Source organism: Osmerus eperlanus, chromosome 24, assembly GCF_963692335.1.
Source record: "Osmerus eperlanus chromosome 24, fOsmEpe2.1, whole genome shotgun sequence".
Taxonomy (NCBI): domain Eukaryota; kingdom Metazoa; phylum Chordata; class Actinopteri; order Osmeriformes; family Osmeridae; genus Osmerus; species Osmerus eperlanus.
Window position 1 is genome coordinate 4575564 of NC_085041.1, and position 15208 is coordinate 4590771.

General features: G+C 44.7%; 1 long non-coding RNA gene across 1 annotated transcript; it reads right to left on the minus strand.

Annotated features, from left to right (window-relative positions):
- Nucleotides 1–1482: 1482 nt before the first annotated feature.
- Nucleotides 1483–6764, minus strand: LOC134011415 (uncharacterized). Its single transcript, XR_009928426.1, has 3 exons — nucleotides 6633–6764; nucleotides 6195–6396; nucleotides 1483–2261 (listed from the first exon to the last, which is right to left on the minus strand). It is a non-coding gene; the product is annotated as an uncharacterized LOC134011415 (long non-coding RNA).
- Between the last annotated feature and the right edge of the window lie 8444 nt (nucleotides 6765–15208).

The following is a 15208-nucleotide window of genomic DNA, read 5'->3' on the forward strand; positions in this document are numbered from 1 at the left end:
CTCTCTCTTTAATTAGGACTTGTTCTTCATTATCACCATCATCATCATCGGCCACCACCACCGGTCCGTTGACTTGGGTCTGCACAAGTTCTTCTTTTTTTCCTCACTTTCTACTCTTTTTTGGAGGAGTGGAGAGATTTAATAGGACAGAGTCAGGTAAAGGGAGTGAGGGCAGTGGGCTGAAACGCCACAGGCTATTAGCCCTGAAATTTCGGCTGGACAGATGGAACTGCTTAAAGACTATCATGCAATGTTTTGTTTTGGGCTATCCCCCCCCCACACACACACACACACACACACACACACACACACACACACACACACACACACACACACACACACACACACACACACACACACACACACACACACACACACCCCTCAACCTCTCGTTTCCCTCCTCCGGCAAATGTCAATTTTTTGGCATAAATACCTGCAGACAATAGGAGACAGAGAAGCTCATATAAACCGGACACAGGAAGGTAGCTTTAATCGGCTGTCTGATATGACACTGTTCCGGTTAGTTTTGATCTAGACAGAGTCTGGACATAGTGAGGTGGAACTCAGGTTGTGTAGGAAGCTGACCAGAAGACACTTCATGCCTCTTTAATCTGAGGAAAGATAAGTAAGTGACCTTAAACACTTAATATATTTACATTCAAATAATTTGAGTACAAAATAATGAGTTTTATACTTTACTGTCTAAACTATTAATTATGACATTTGGAACCCTTGACTGCTTTATAAAGCAAATGTAAATTAATTAAATTTACTGAAGTTAACTATTTATGCCGTACAAGAATTATATTAAAACTAATTCAAGCTCTCAAGATAAAATACTTGTGACTTTTGCATGAGTCAGGTAGCGTCAGTTGCAGTACCGACAAATAATGGATTTGAACGCTTGACTTTTGAGAGTTTGGTTTTTCTCTGTCTTCCGGGGGGCAGTTGCAGTGAGCAGGGCTGGTGGGGGCAGGAAAGGTGTCTTGGCTCCCTGCAGCTCAGGTAGCTCATCTGGGGGAATACCTGAGTCAGGGGGGAGTGGGAGACTGAGAGAGCCCATCAAACAGTTCTCCCATTGTGACACAGCGGCTATGGAATTTGATTCAGCCAAAGATACTGAGGGCGCTTTGGGGAGGGTATCTTGAGTGCACAGGTACACTGCACCTTGAAGAGTAAAACTCTGTAGAGAGGCAGGGAGGGGAGTGAGACTCACTTCGCCTTCTGTACAAGGGATTTTTCAAAAACTTTCTAGCACACCATGTTCCTAAAACGATTACAAAAATATTGAAACTTGACCTTTCCTGTTTTAGGATGTTCACAAATGTATTGATGGATAGTTTAAGATGTTATGTGTAAAAAATGTGTTTTTTGATAATCACATTGATAATTAGGATACTTTATCATATTTGAGCAAAATATTTGAGCAAAAGGAAAATGTTGGGGTGTGGAAAAGTGGGATATATTTTCAGAGGGATAACGGAAAATGGTCACTGAATAATATTTAAAGATTGTGTAATATTAATATGTATTGTAGAATTAATTGTGAACTTGAAACAACTTCCTCTAGAAATATTTTACGGGGTAAAATCTGTAAATCTGTGTAGTTCAAGCACTGGTAAATTAACTATACCACTACTATTTTATGACAACTTTTAAATCATAATTACACATATTACACTGCAAAACACATTCTGGCAGACTTCTCACATAAGCAAGGCATTAATTTGTATGGATATAATAAAAATAAGTAATAGTGAAAAATTACATATTCTGTATTAGTTTAAAATGCCATGATCCTACATCCTTGCAGAATAATAGTCACATAGACAGTTAGACATTTAGTTAATGATTTACTTGTATAATATAATATAGCCTAAAAGTCACAGCCAGTCGAATCCAACTAAATCACCTACAATATCAAAACATTGTCTTATATATTATCTTATACCAGCAATGCTCTTTTGATACTAGGACAACAGAATAACAATTAAACAGAACTGTTGGTCTGAGAGGGTCTGAGTGAGTGACGACAGTCAGTCAACTCTTCCAGCTCACCAGTAGGAGGCAGTGTTGGACTGACAGGCCTTCAATTTATCATTCTTCCTCTCACAGTTGAAAAAGTTATATTTTCACAGACAAGATAATTTTCCACTGGATCTCACATTCACTCTGGTACAGAGACGGGTCTTACCGGGATCTTGGATTTCACGCTCAGCATTGCTACCCTCCGAGAGTAGCATGATGTATGCATCAGAGATCTGCAATGTCAAGAATAGAATTGACTACATTTTTACTCTTTTACTTTTAAATTACAAAACGTTACAATACACGTTACAGGTTATACACACAACATATAACAAGTCAACAAGAATACAATAATAACCGAATATTTGAAAAGGTTTAATTGTGTAAATCTTTTTTTGCACCAAAACTCACTTTTGTGCGCATGTTCTTTTATTTTTTTCATTTACTGTATGCTGCAGCACAAGCAATAAGAAGACAAAAGACCATCATCTGCAAGACCATACCTCCTGTTAACAGAGAGCCATGTGGAGGAAGAATGATCTACGGAACAAACCACGGCCCTAACAGTACATTCACTTATCAACACCCAATTTGTAAAAAAAAAAGAAAAAAAACTCAAAGGAAAGAAACAATCACATCAAATTCCCCAAACCCAGATCGAGTGTCCGTGAAAGGATTTGAGAGCGGTACACATTTTTACAACGCCACAAAGTGAAGCCAGTGAAAGGCAAGGCTGCTTCTGCACATTTTTTCAATTTATCCCCAAATCCAATAACTTAACCAAATGTGTGCATTGGGTTACTTCCTCTTGCTAACCATAATTCAAAACGCTGAAGAAAAAATACATGATTGTCAACATCTGTTCTGCTTTTCCTCTTTGTGAAACATGCTCGAGCCCCCTGGGCGAGCGAGAGGCTGCCACCCAGCACCGTTCCCACTGCATGGTGAAGCACAGAGAAGCCAGCAGAGCAGTGTGTCACTGGAAAGACTCGCCTGGTTTGACAACAAGCAGGTCTCAAACAGCATCTCTGTTCTTTTTTTTCCTTTTTTTCTTTATTTGTATCTTATTGTTCTGGGTGATTCATCAAACGGCTTTATTGACTTGTACCAGGCCGTAATTTAGCCACATATTTCTTCAGCGTATTCTTTTTTTCTCGGCATCATGATTCATAGGCAGTTCTACATTAAAACGTTTAAAAACGTTTGGTGAGTCAGAAGGTTCTGGGTAACCTTTTTTTATATCGCTTATCTGCCGTATCGGTACTTGCAGAACTTAAGAGGCGCACAAAACGCGAAGCGTTTGACAAAACGCAGGAAGCTCTACTCCAAACAAGGGTGTTTGTTTTCATGCATTTTTCCACTGTGATGGTTGTCAGATGTCTTAGTGTTCCAGATTGTTAAAACTGCAAAGGGAAACGCAGGCAGCACAATAAATACCATCTCCTCCACACTGACCATCGTGTCAACGCATGTATCCCACACGGTATGATCTGTAAACAGTGACTTTGAACTTTTAACGACCTCAAGGATTAGCCGATCAAGCTTGATCGGGGGGCCACTAACTGCCATGGGAAGATGAATCCCGTCTGCAACACTGTGAAGATCCAAACTGTACAGTAGATTCATTGAGATCGACTCCCTTGAAAAGGTAAAGTACTGTAAGTTCGTGCCAGGACCAAACTGCCAGCTCTATCTAAGTCTGATGGACTGGTCTGATGTGTTGTTGACTTAAGGGTTTGGGTCGAGGTCTGTTCTGAGACTGGATACTGAGTGAGGACAGTAATGGGGACCTGCTGCACGTGTGTACCGACAATTGGAAACACACTTACACACACCCACACACACACACACACACTTACACACACCCACATACACACAGGCCCTTGCTCTCTTGCATCCCAGTCATCTGTTTTAACGCACCCCAGAATGGGTCAATTTGCCACAGGAAGCCAGAAAGAAACCGTTGTAATATTGAGTCCATCGGTTTCCTAGAGCGAGAATCGAAAAAATCCCTCTGGAATCTATCAAGTTGACTTCAGATCACCTACGTGCGTCAGTATCTTATCGCATGCTCATCACAGATAACTGACCTCCACATGCGGTATCTAACACAAAAAAAAAAATTGTCACACACTTAAGAATATAAATAGGTAACATTTATATCCTTTTCCTTCCACGCATAATTTTAAGATTAAATCTCCAGAAAATAAGAGACAAACCACTGATCTAAGGACACACTTCTGCTCTGATCTAGTATTTTTTTTATCATAATGACCCAACATTAGTGACACAAGGGACTTTAAGATTTTTTACTGAATGTCACCAAGGAGGACAATGAGAATGTGCATGTGAATTCGAAAAATGGCTAAGGTTAATAAATTCAAGATATAGAGTCTAAAATACAACCATCCTGACACCTAACTTTACATCCAGCTGGTCCTGTATCTCTCTGGTGTGTGTGTGTGTTTGTGTGTGTGTGTGTACATGTGTCTCCCTGAAACATATTGTAGACTGAATCTACAACCAGCATCGCAGAGCCCAGAGGGCTGGCAGGGATGGACTAGGGTAGAGAGCAGAAAGATAGAAAGAGAGAGAGAGAGAGGGAGAGGGAGAGAGCAGAGAGAGACAGAGAGATCGGGAGGGGGAGGTAAAGGGATAGGAGAGGGCTTGAGCACTGTCCATAAGCACCATCTGCCTCTCCATCGCTGACAGAGCCAAGATGTGCGGTCAACTGCTCTCCCGTTCTGGGAGCGGTGGCGAGCTCACTGGCTCCCACGTGCATGCAGGGGACGGACCAGGCAGCGGGGGGATGAAGTGGGGCGAGGATTGCTGTTTTACATGACCACTTGGAATATTTTGAGGCCTTTTGTGTTCACGGCACACAAGGGAAATAAACAAATCCAATCATGTTACCTAAACCAACTAACTGAACAATTTGCAACAATTATCAACATATTAAAAAATATATTATAATAATAATAATAAATTAAGCTATAACTTATTGAGAAACTATAACTCCCAGAGCACCAGTATATCATACAGTATAAGCATACAAAGATAAAAAATGAAGGAAAAAAGCTAACCCCACTGCATCAGATTAATGACTGGAAAGCGTCATGCAACCTCTCCCTGGTTTCCTCAGAAAAGATCACATGGCGCCCTTGAATGCTATTTATACCCCTGGACCTTTAGCTACGTCTTAATGGATCATCAGAAAGCACTCATCAATTTAGGCGGGTGAGAGTTGATGGTCAAGTTGGCAGAAACGTTCAACTTTTGGAGAAATGTGTGCGGAGGTTTTCTGCACTCGTGGCAATCTAATCGGAAACCGCTTTTTTTGCCTTCCGCAAAGGGCCCTGCAGACACTTGGAGATAGCAGCCAGACGTCGTCAAGGCGAGCCAAATGCCAAAAGCACCAAGAACCATCCCTAAAACAAGACATTGCGCTGTCCGTGCCATTCGAGGCGACAGGCCCTCCTCCCCGCGCTGGGCCCGTTACCCTGAGAGCCACCCACCATGCTGACGTCCATCTTGGCACATCCGACTGAATCAGAGAGAGTAGGGATGAGTGGCGGCCAACACTGTCATCCTGACGTCCTATGTCAGCCAGCAGCAACCCACACAGTGCTCCTCTGACCTTCACTCATTTCCCCCTCCCCCCCCCCCGCTCCCCTTCTCCCACCCCCTCCCCCACGGCCCACTCCAGCCTTCCGCTAGAGAGCGAGCCTGCCCTCGGCACCGACCCTCATGTCCACGCTAACGCTGTCCGTGCCACCACGCTGATTATTATGCACTGATGGAAAAAAGTATTCGTCAAATGTGACAGCTGTTATCGCCGAACACTTTTTTCTTTGGTACATCTGAATACGTTGGGAGTGACTTCATGTTTTTTAACTGTGATCTAGTAAATAGAAAGACAACAGTGCATCTGTAAAAAAATAAAAAGGGACCATGCAGTTTGCTTCGCACTTCGTCTCTCATGTGTGTGCAAGTCATGCAGGAAAGTATTTGGAAGGCTCCATCAACACAAAGCAACACACAGACATATCACCTCATATGCCAGCTGTTAACAATGGTTGCTGAGTGATAAATTCAGCTATAAGGGTGTTAATTGTTAAAACAGCTAATTGCCAACCAAGTTGTTTATGTACATCTAAATATCTCACCAGGTCTCTGCTCCGCTCCCAACAATTTTCCTGATCAAAGGAATAGACCCCAGGGACTAGCTGGCAAGGTAAGCCACTTCTTAGGATTTGGCGCTTGTGGATGCACAGGAACCTCAAGCCAGCATTAACAGCAGCAGTCACTTCCTTTCCAAACTTAGGGATCTTCACAGGATGACACCCAAGACACATAACCGTACTCCTCCTTTGAAGAAAAACACGTTTGGAAGTCAAGACACAATAGCTACTGTGCTTTAAAACAGAGGCCCAACACATATGTTCAACAAACCTGGCAATGAACCATATATTCCACAAACGTATTGTTAATACAAAACTGACAAGGATCGCAGGCGCCAATTGCATGAATAGTGTTTAACTAATCAAACATTTTGAACTGAGGACTTGAAGCAAGAGGACTTTCTATTTGTAAATTTATAATACCTTTCGAAGTTCAACGTCGGTATAAATATCGAAGACATTAGTGACATAACATAGTGGTCTAAAGTTGAAAAGTCGTAAGACAGTAAACTTGGTTAAACTGGCAACGCGCGTAGCTAAATTCATAAACATCCGAAAACGCGCGCTAGATTGAAAGGTTAAGCCCTCACATGATGTCACGTGCTGACAAACATTTGTTTTGCTATGAAACAAGGCAACACATGGAATTTTAAAGATATTATGATTATTTTTGTCATGATTTGACCCCCCAAAAAGTAATATAGTCTACCACCTCAAGTCACAGAGAATGTTAATGATTCTGAAATGGTAACACATTTCTTGGGAGAAGACTTAGGGCAAGGTGTGATGTTTGTGCCTTTGTTAGTCAATATTGTGCTGCAACTTGTACTATTGACCAGCCAATATTCAGAATGTGTAGGTAGCCTATAGCCTACTCAAAAATGCAAAAATGGACATCAGTTTGGTACGGTTCAATTATGGTCAAATATAAAACCCAGTGACAATAATGCCACTGTCACAGCTCAACCTAACTGAATAAAAAGGCAACACCTGGATGTAAATAAGTTAGGTCTAAACCCTTAATTTCATGTAACCCATAGGCCTATTTGCATAACGGAACACGTAGAGCATCTTTCTTCAATGAGAAGAGTCAATAATTTCAAACGTACACAATTTGGATGGCAGGGAGGTTAGGTAAGGTTGGATCTTAGATTTCCCCTTCCTTGCACAATGCTCCCATTGTTGTGACTGCAGATTAGTGACTGGAACTGAACTTCACAAAATACCTTCTCTCCCCTGAGTCAGTTACCTGAAAGCTCACTTTTATTCGTGCTACCTTTGAAATTCTCTCTCAAGGCTGCTTCAATGGCTTGTCGGAGTAGTCAGCTTTCATCTACGTATTTAGAAGTATGGCTTATGACTAACGGACCAAATTAGCCTGTCCATCTTTGTGACAATACCTTGAAGGATCTCCTTTGAAATACAATCCATTTCAGGTTGTGGAAGTATATTAAGCGTGGATTGAAAATGACTGAACAGTCACAGTTGAGATGTAAAAAATTACAAAGAGGCCTATGGTAAGGATTCCACTGTGGTGGACCTGAATTGTGTACTTGGATTGGAACTTTTTGTTGTTGTTGTTAAAGGTCAGCAGAAAGCAAACTAAACACAAATCAAGTGTCCATATATCCGTCTTGTGCTTGACGCCCCCTTAGAATAGCGACATCCAGATTTAGACTAGTCAGAGTTGATGAATGAAGGCATTAATTGAAAATCGTCACTATAGGAGACCAACATGATGCGGTTTTGGCTGTGGGCCGTGCCAGCCTGATAAAGTGCTGAAAGAAAAATGAGCTGTTCCGAGGAAAAATGGAGAAGGGAGAAGAGGGAGGGAGCAGCTAGTAGGACAGGGACACAAAGGACAATGTGGGTATTGAAGGTGATCTCTCTCTCTCTCTTTCCCATTTTCTCGCTTTCCAGACCATGAAAGTCTATTTCTATGCATAGTATTTCTGATCATATAGAGTCTAGTAAAATTAGGCTTATTATTTTATAATGAAGAAGACATCAGCTACATTTTAGCTTTGGTGTCATTGCTGTTTCCAAATCCCAACAACCATCCTATTGCCTCGTGTGTGTGATCGCAGAATTAATCGTTACCTCAGTTCGCTGAAACCTGACAATTTCCGCGAGCCTAGAGCGGGTGCATGATGACACAAGACCTTTACAAGGCGCAATAAATATCAGGATCTCGGAGGTCCTGTGCTCCCTTGGCCCGACCCCCAGCGCCTATACTGTATCACAGGGAACAATGCTGCTGCAGACCCTTTTCCCTGTACTGCTGCTTAGCATAATTAATTTGATCGGCCTACAGTAAGGCTCAGCGCGCCCGTGCCTTCTGCCACGGTGAATCAGGTCCTCGCTCTAACCATACCGAGCGAACTTCACGCTGCACTGGCTGGAGTCGGACTCGCCGCGGCCAACCCCTCTGTTTACTGAAGATAAGCTCACCACAGATATGCAGATCAAGAACATCTCGTTGCTTTTTTTGTACAGGGTTGATGTAACTAGGCTACTTCTTTAGACGTGGCTTGCAGATTATTACAGTGACTTCCCTACTTGAAAGATCTCGAGAAGACAAGAATTGTACTGTGCAGTTGGCCTATAGTAAAATATTCAAGTTATATCTGACATGGCTCTTGTCATTACAAAATGTACAATGCTTCTCCTAAACAACATTTCAGAATCGAGTTTCTAGGTGTCTTTGAAGTGGATAACCTGAAATAAGAAGTAATTTCACCAGGATGGTCCATAGTTCAGAGCCAAATTTAACATCTTAGATGTCATGTTTACACTTGTTCTGTTTCAGTGACATGATATAGACCTGTTCGTTTGAGCGCATGGAGGACCCTGCGGCCTTGTCGTTCAGGAAAACGTTGTGAGTTCTGTGCGAGATCCGTTTGTGAAATTTGGAGAGAAAAAACTGCAAAGCGTGTAGGCTACAGCATTGTAGCTCGTGTTACCATCAGCTGAGAAAGAGGGAGAAGAATGAGAGAGAGGGAGAGAGAGAGAGGAAGGTTGAGAGAGAACGAGGAAGGTTGAGATCGAAAGAGAGAAGGAGTGAGAGAGAGAAAAAGAAAGAAAGAGGGAAGGGGCCAGAAGAGAAACAGAGGAGTGTCTCATAGAAGTGTTGCCATCTGCAGCCGGCACTGTGCTTGGCAGCTTCTCCGTCCGCCTTCCATTTCCCAGCGAGCAGAGATTAACAGACAAGCAGAGCAGTCTGGCAGTCACGCTGGCCCTACCGGAGGGACAGCTCCTCCGAGAGGGAATTATCCAACCCCTCTGCAGGCCCTGATACCACCACCGCTCAACAAAACACCTTTTCACATCCAAAACCCAGAGGATGGAGTAGTCCTAATATCGCTTGGAGAGGACTGCTATTGTTCCTCGTCGCGGAAATGCCCATTCTGGCACGGTTCTGCTCCAATCCAGCCTGTCTGGTTTAATTCCAAACCACAAGCATATTGCACCTCTTCATTTTTTGTTATCTCTTTCTCCCCTGCTGTGCAAGTTGCTGTCATTTGAAGGCAATCAATGTCACCGATTTTGCAAACCCAAGAAACGTGAATGTCAGAGAGACGAATAGGATCTGTGGTACGGACTCATAAAGACAGACATGAAGCCCAGACACAGAACAGGAGATGATGCCACTGTGCCTTGTGAATGTGAAAGTTGTGCTGTGTGTTGCTTGGCTACGTAGCCTACACAGTTCAGGGTCAGTGGCCTGAAACAGAGCTTGGCTGGGACCAGGAAGCCTGGAGAGTTGCCCCAGTGCCTGGCTCTTTACCCTGGCCTTCCCTCCCAGGGTTAGAGGGCCTGCTGGTGGGTGCTTTAGCTGGCCAGGGTGGGGTGGTGGTGGTGGTGGGGGGGGGGGTTTGGGCAACCCAGACAGGGTCTAATGAGGTCCCAATGCCACTCCAAGTCCTGAAATCTGATCCTTGAGATCCCCTCGCGCTAGCCAGTTTTTTGTTTACCCCGTTTGGATGGAGCAGCAGAATGTCAAATGTTAATGTGAGGATTGATATCATACTGTTGCAGGGCTGTGGAGGGTGCTGTGGTGGAACAGAGATGTGGACACTGCCAATTCATCACACAGACATGTTTTAGTGGGCACGGCTACTTTTGGCAGAGTTAAACATAGTCTTCACCAACCTGTGAAAAGGAGATGTTATATTTAGCATTTGTAGTTACAGCGCAATACTGACACTTGATGAAGGATGCCAAGAATTCTATATTCATGCAATATAACCTTATGTCCCACTACAATGTCAGGTCTGACATACATGAAATCCCTCTGAATCAGGGTGCAAATATATGAATTGAACCTGAATTGCGCCAAGGAAGGGCTTGCTGAAACCCCTGTGTCAAAGCTGGCCTGTGTGTACGAGAGTCATTCGTCATTGCCCATGATTAGCACCACCTGCTCGGTGGGAACTTCAATATGGCCGCCCCCATGCTTAGCGCTGGGAAGTAGCTGCTGTGACAGTGGGGTCCACACAGGGCTGTCCCTGCCTCGGCGACAGGCCTGATTACTGGAGATTAATAGTGGTTAATAGTGCTGGGGACTTCCACTGTGGCACTGGGGGACATACTCTCATTAGTGCCTGGTTTTAATTACCGCCATTAGCCCTAGCTTGTCCTCTCTAAACAGGCCATTTCGAACCTTTGTGTTCCTTTCGGTGACAACAAATCAAAACAGCGTGAAAAAACAGGAAACAAGCTGTTTTTTAAGAAGTTTTTTAAAAATGAGACTCTACTGTACCCTTGAGTAGAGCAGAGCAGTTGGACTTTGTGTTTGATCACCATGTGCTGGTTTTTATCCTGTCCGGACAAGACCGTATTTACAGTAGCTGAGATCCTTTTTGTTGATGGACCCCCTGTTGCTGGGAGGGTGTTGGTATAGCTAAGCAGACAGATGCTGGGTAATAAGTGTTTAAATTAGATAATTAACGAGTGCTGTCAAGTGAGCACAGTCAGCTCTGCTGGCCAGATTCAGACCAAGAGCTGGTTCTCTGGTTCTGACAGACTCTTTCCCATCATCATAGATCAGCGGCGCTAGACTGTACACTCGGAGGCCCTCACAAGGGAAGCATTATTACAACAGCAAGCTCAGCTCGCAACTGCCTCAGTCCCTTCAGTTGGTTGCACACAAATGGCTTGCTACCTCGTTGTCATGACGTGTACAAAATCTATATGGTTCCTTTGTCAAACCGAGCCTATTCTAACACCCTCTCAGCAGTGAAAAACGGTTGCTAAGTTTATTTTTTATTTTTTTTCGTTGTCCTTTTCACACAGACTGTGAATCCCAAAGCAAGAGCTCAGAGTAGCTAGAGAGTGCTTGGGATAGTCCTTATTTGACCAGGTAGAGAGTTTAAGGTCACACTGCCCGTGTGTGGACAAAACACAGGGACAGTGTGATGGGAGAGGAGAACGGGCCCATGACTCTCAGCCGGGGGAGAGACACACACAAGTTCTTGAGCACGAGACGACTACGATCCCTCCAAAAAAAGGAAACAGAACACTCTCCGATCTCAACTTCCTGTTTGTTGTTGTAAAGTGTTGTTTCGGTTACCTGGGCGGGAAATGCAAAGTGCAGAACACACTGATTCGCCGAGCGCTCTTCCCTGCTGGGCCAGACTTGGACGAGGACCTAACAGTTGGTCACGCTTCCAAAGTGCTTTCTTTTGATTCGCAGATCCATGTTGGACACTGTCTCTGGATGGGTTCCTTCCCAAACAGAGTCCAGGCCAGAACTCAATCAGTCTTGGACACACTAGCAGGGTGTGGATAATATTGGCATGGTTCTAACTCACGTTCTGAAACTAATTCGGTGGCAGCAAAATGAGCATGAATTATTAAGGGAATAATAAAGATGGCCGCCCCGTCGTTCCTTCCTTCCTCGCGGCGATTCGTGGAGCCAGGCCCTCATTAAGAATGGTATTACTCTCAACGGTCCATTTCCATGATTCAAGAACAGAGCTGTGAACTGTCAACTGAACTGGCAGAATCCAGAAAGGAACATTGCTTTCTGATTTTTGCATTTCCTTCACCTAAAGTCACGTTATTCCAGTGAAATGGATAATATAATTGGGCATATCTGTTGTACACATCCATTGTGGTTCAAAAGTATATAGCTAGCCGGCATTCCTTTACTTTAGCCTATTTAATGGGTGCCTTGTTACACTATGACATGACCCATTAGACAATGAGTGGACAGGCTCATTGACTGTCATGCATGACTGGCTCTTCACCACATGCTTTCTCTCCTCTCTGGTTGTTCTCATCCCAGGTTCGGCTCCCGCTCTGCGCTGTGAGGGTCAGGTCAGGCAGGCTGGTGCCCTACAACGACCCTCCCCCCCTCCCTAGTCCCCCGCCCTCCCCACCAGATGAAAAACAATAAAGAAGAGAAATCAAGAATGCCAAAACCATATGGAGGGGAGCACTGGGGGCTTCGGGCAATGAAGAGGAAGATCCCTGAGCCAGTTGAGCTGGATGATGCGGTGGGGCTGGGGAGGGGGGAACGAGGGGCCAAGAGGTGGGGTGGGGGAGGGGGCGGGCGGGCGGGCGGGGACACGGCTAGGACTGGGAGGTCCCGTGTCCCCCGCCCCCCCCGCCCCTCGGTGGCTTACCCCGGAGCTGTGCGGCTCACAGACAGCGCATGGGGGGAGGCAGGGCTGGGGCTGGGGGTGGGGGGCGTAGGGTACAGGGGGGAGGTAGTGCCTGCCAACAGCAGGTGTCGGCCCATCCTTGGGGGAGTGAAGCAGCAGGCTGGGTACTGACGTGTGGCAGGGAGAGGGGGCCTGGCAATCTGCTGCAGTAGGCCGGCATGCTGGAGCGTCTGGACAGAGAAGAAAGACTGACAGACAGACAGGTAACCTGACAGAGATAGATGGCCGTATAACAGACTGGTAGACAGATAGACTGGAGGACAAGAAGACAGGTAGACTGACAGACAGGTAGGTGGATAGACAGATATAATGACAGGTATATTGATACACAGGTGGACAAATAAACAAGTAGATTGACAGAGGAAATAAATTCACTATGTAAGGTTCTAAGTTTTGTACATATGATTGACATCAAACATATGCCTATACATGACACTTTAAAATACATATGTGTGACATACAGTCATACACCCCTCAAGCAACCTCTGAATAATTTATATTTTATACCAAGTAATTGAAAAATACCCATGCCCTGAATATAAAAGAAAAAATGCAATTATGTATGAGAATGTCTTGAGGTCAATAATAGTCCACTGTTCCTTTCATATGGTAGCATATTGTTAATGCTTTCACTGAACATCCAATAAGCATACCATTAGGCATATCATCCTGTGTAATTGCATGACATGGACTTGGACAGTGAACCGATGGATGTGCGTTCTGTCTAAAGATGCTCAAAGATGACACGCTGTCTATTCATGCTGCAATCCCATACCTCTCCCAGTGGGTGTTTTAACGGGCATGGGTGTGAATGGGCATACTGGTGAGTTGGGTGACCCTGTCTCCAGGATGCCCCCCCCCCCCCCCCCGTGCATCATGTCAAACTCAGATGACGTCCCGGGCACACCACATGCCAGTCAAGACACAGGCACTGTCCTTGGCTCTGTGAGCGCTGTGGTGCTGCCTGCTGGTGATCGTCCACCGCGAAAACATGTGCTTTGTGTGAAAGAGCCATGTGACAGAGGGAGGAACCTGCCCAACTTGTGTCAGCTCAGCTTCCCACTTGTGAGTTTGTGTGTTGTTGTTTTTTGTGGTGTGGTGTGGGGGGGGCCGCTTGGCTGGGGGGCGTCTGGGTCTTGCAAACCCCCCATGGTTGTTTTTTTTTTTTTTTTTTTAAAGCAGAGAAGTGACACAACAAACAAAATGGGTTACGTATGGACAGCCTGGCAGGAGAGAGGATTGGCACTGTGTGTGTGTGTGTGTGTCTGGCTGAGAGGGTCTGTGTTTGAAAAGCGAGAGCTGGTCTCTGTCCTCCCCTGCTCACAGCCAGGTCTTCAACTGCAGCCAACAGCTCTGGATTCTCCTCAGCCCCCCAATCCCCCACTCGGCAGATCCCTCTGCATCTGAAACCTCCTGGGCTCCCTTCACAACTTTGTGCCAGTGTGTGTGTGTGTGTGTGTTTCTGCGTCTGCGTTGAAACGGAGAAAAAGAATGTTTGCGAGAGCGTGTTTGTCCATCGCAAGTGTCTTTGTGGGAGGCGACCACCAAAATAGAGCGAGGAAGGTGTAATCCGGTTTAAATAAGTAAAGGTGTTTGGTCCTTTAAAATGACCTGCCCATTCAACTGTCTGCCTAACCTGCATCTTTGGCAACATCTGGGTGTTTTCTTTCTCCTCCGCATTCTCCCCGTTAGATTAGGTATGTATAATAGATGTGTTAGGCCTCTAAATGCTCAATATGTTCAGCAGTTAGCCAGGCCTCAGGTGAGCAGCGTGGCAGTCAGAACCAATTACCTCCGCTCTTTACACTTCCTCCCAACCTCGCCTCACCAGAGAGGAGACAGATGCGGGCGCACAGACTTCTGGGTAGGATTGCATGCGTGCTGGTATTATACCACACATTAGACATGTAATTGGGATGATCAAAGTGGAAACGATGCTCGGTTGTCAATTCTATATTTGCCTGTCACCCAAATCATTTGCGATCAAGGGGGAAACTCTTTCATTGTTAGGGCCCATAAAATTAGAAATTACATTTAACAGTATTGTTTCACCTGTACATTATGTATTTAATTGTATGTATTTATATGTCTGTATGCTTTTGAAAGTGAATGGACTGTAATGTGTAACAGAGTGTGTTTTAGTGGTGCACTGGGCTGCATGCTACAGTCAGCACACGACCACAGCCGTCAGTATTTAATAACATGATGAACTAGTGGACCAAATCATTGTGTCGGATGGCAGTTGTTCAAGCACACATACTTAACGTTATTTCAACTATTTGGGGAATTCAAATAACCTGCCCTTGGGCATGGCGTGACCTAAATTAACTC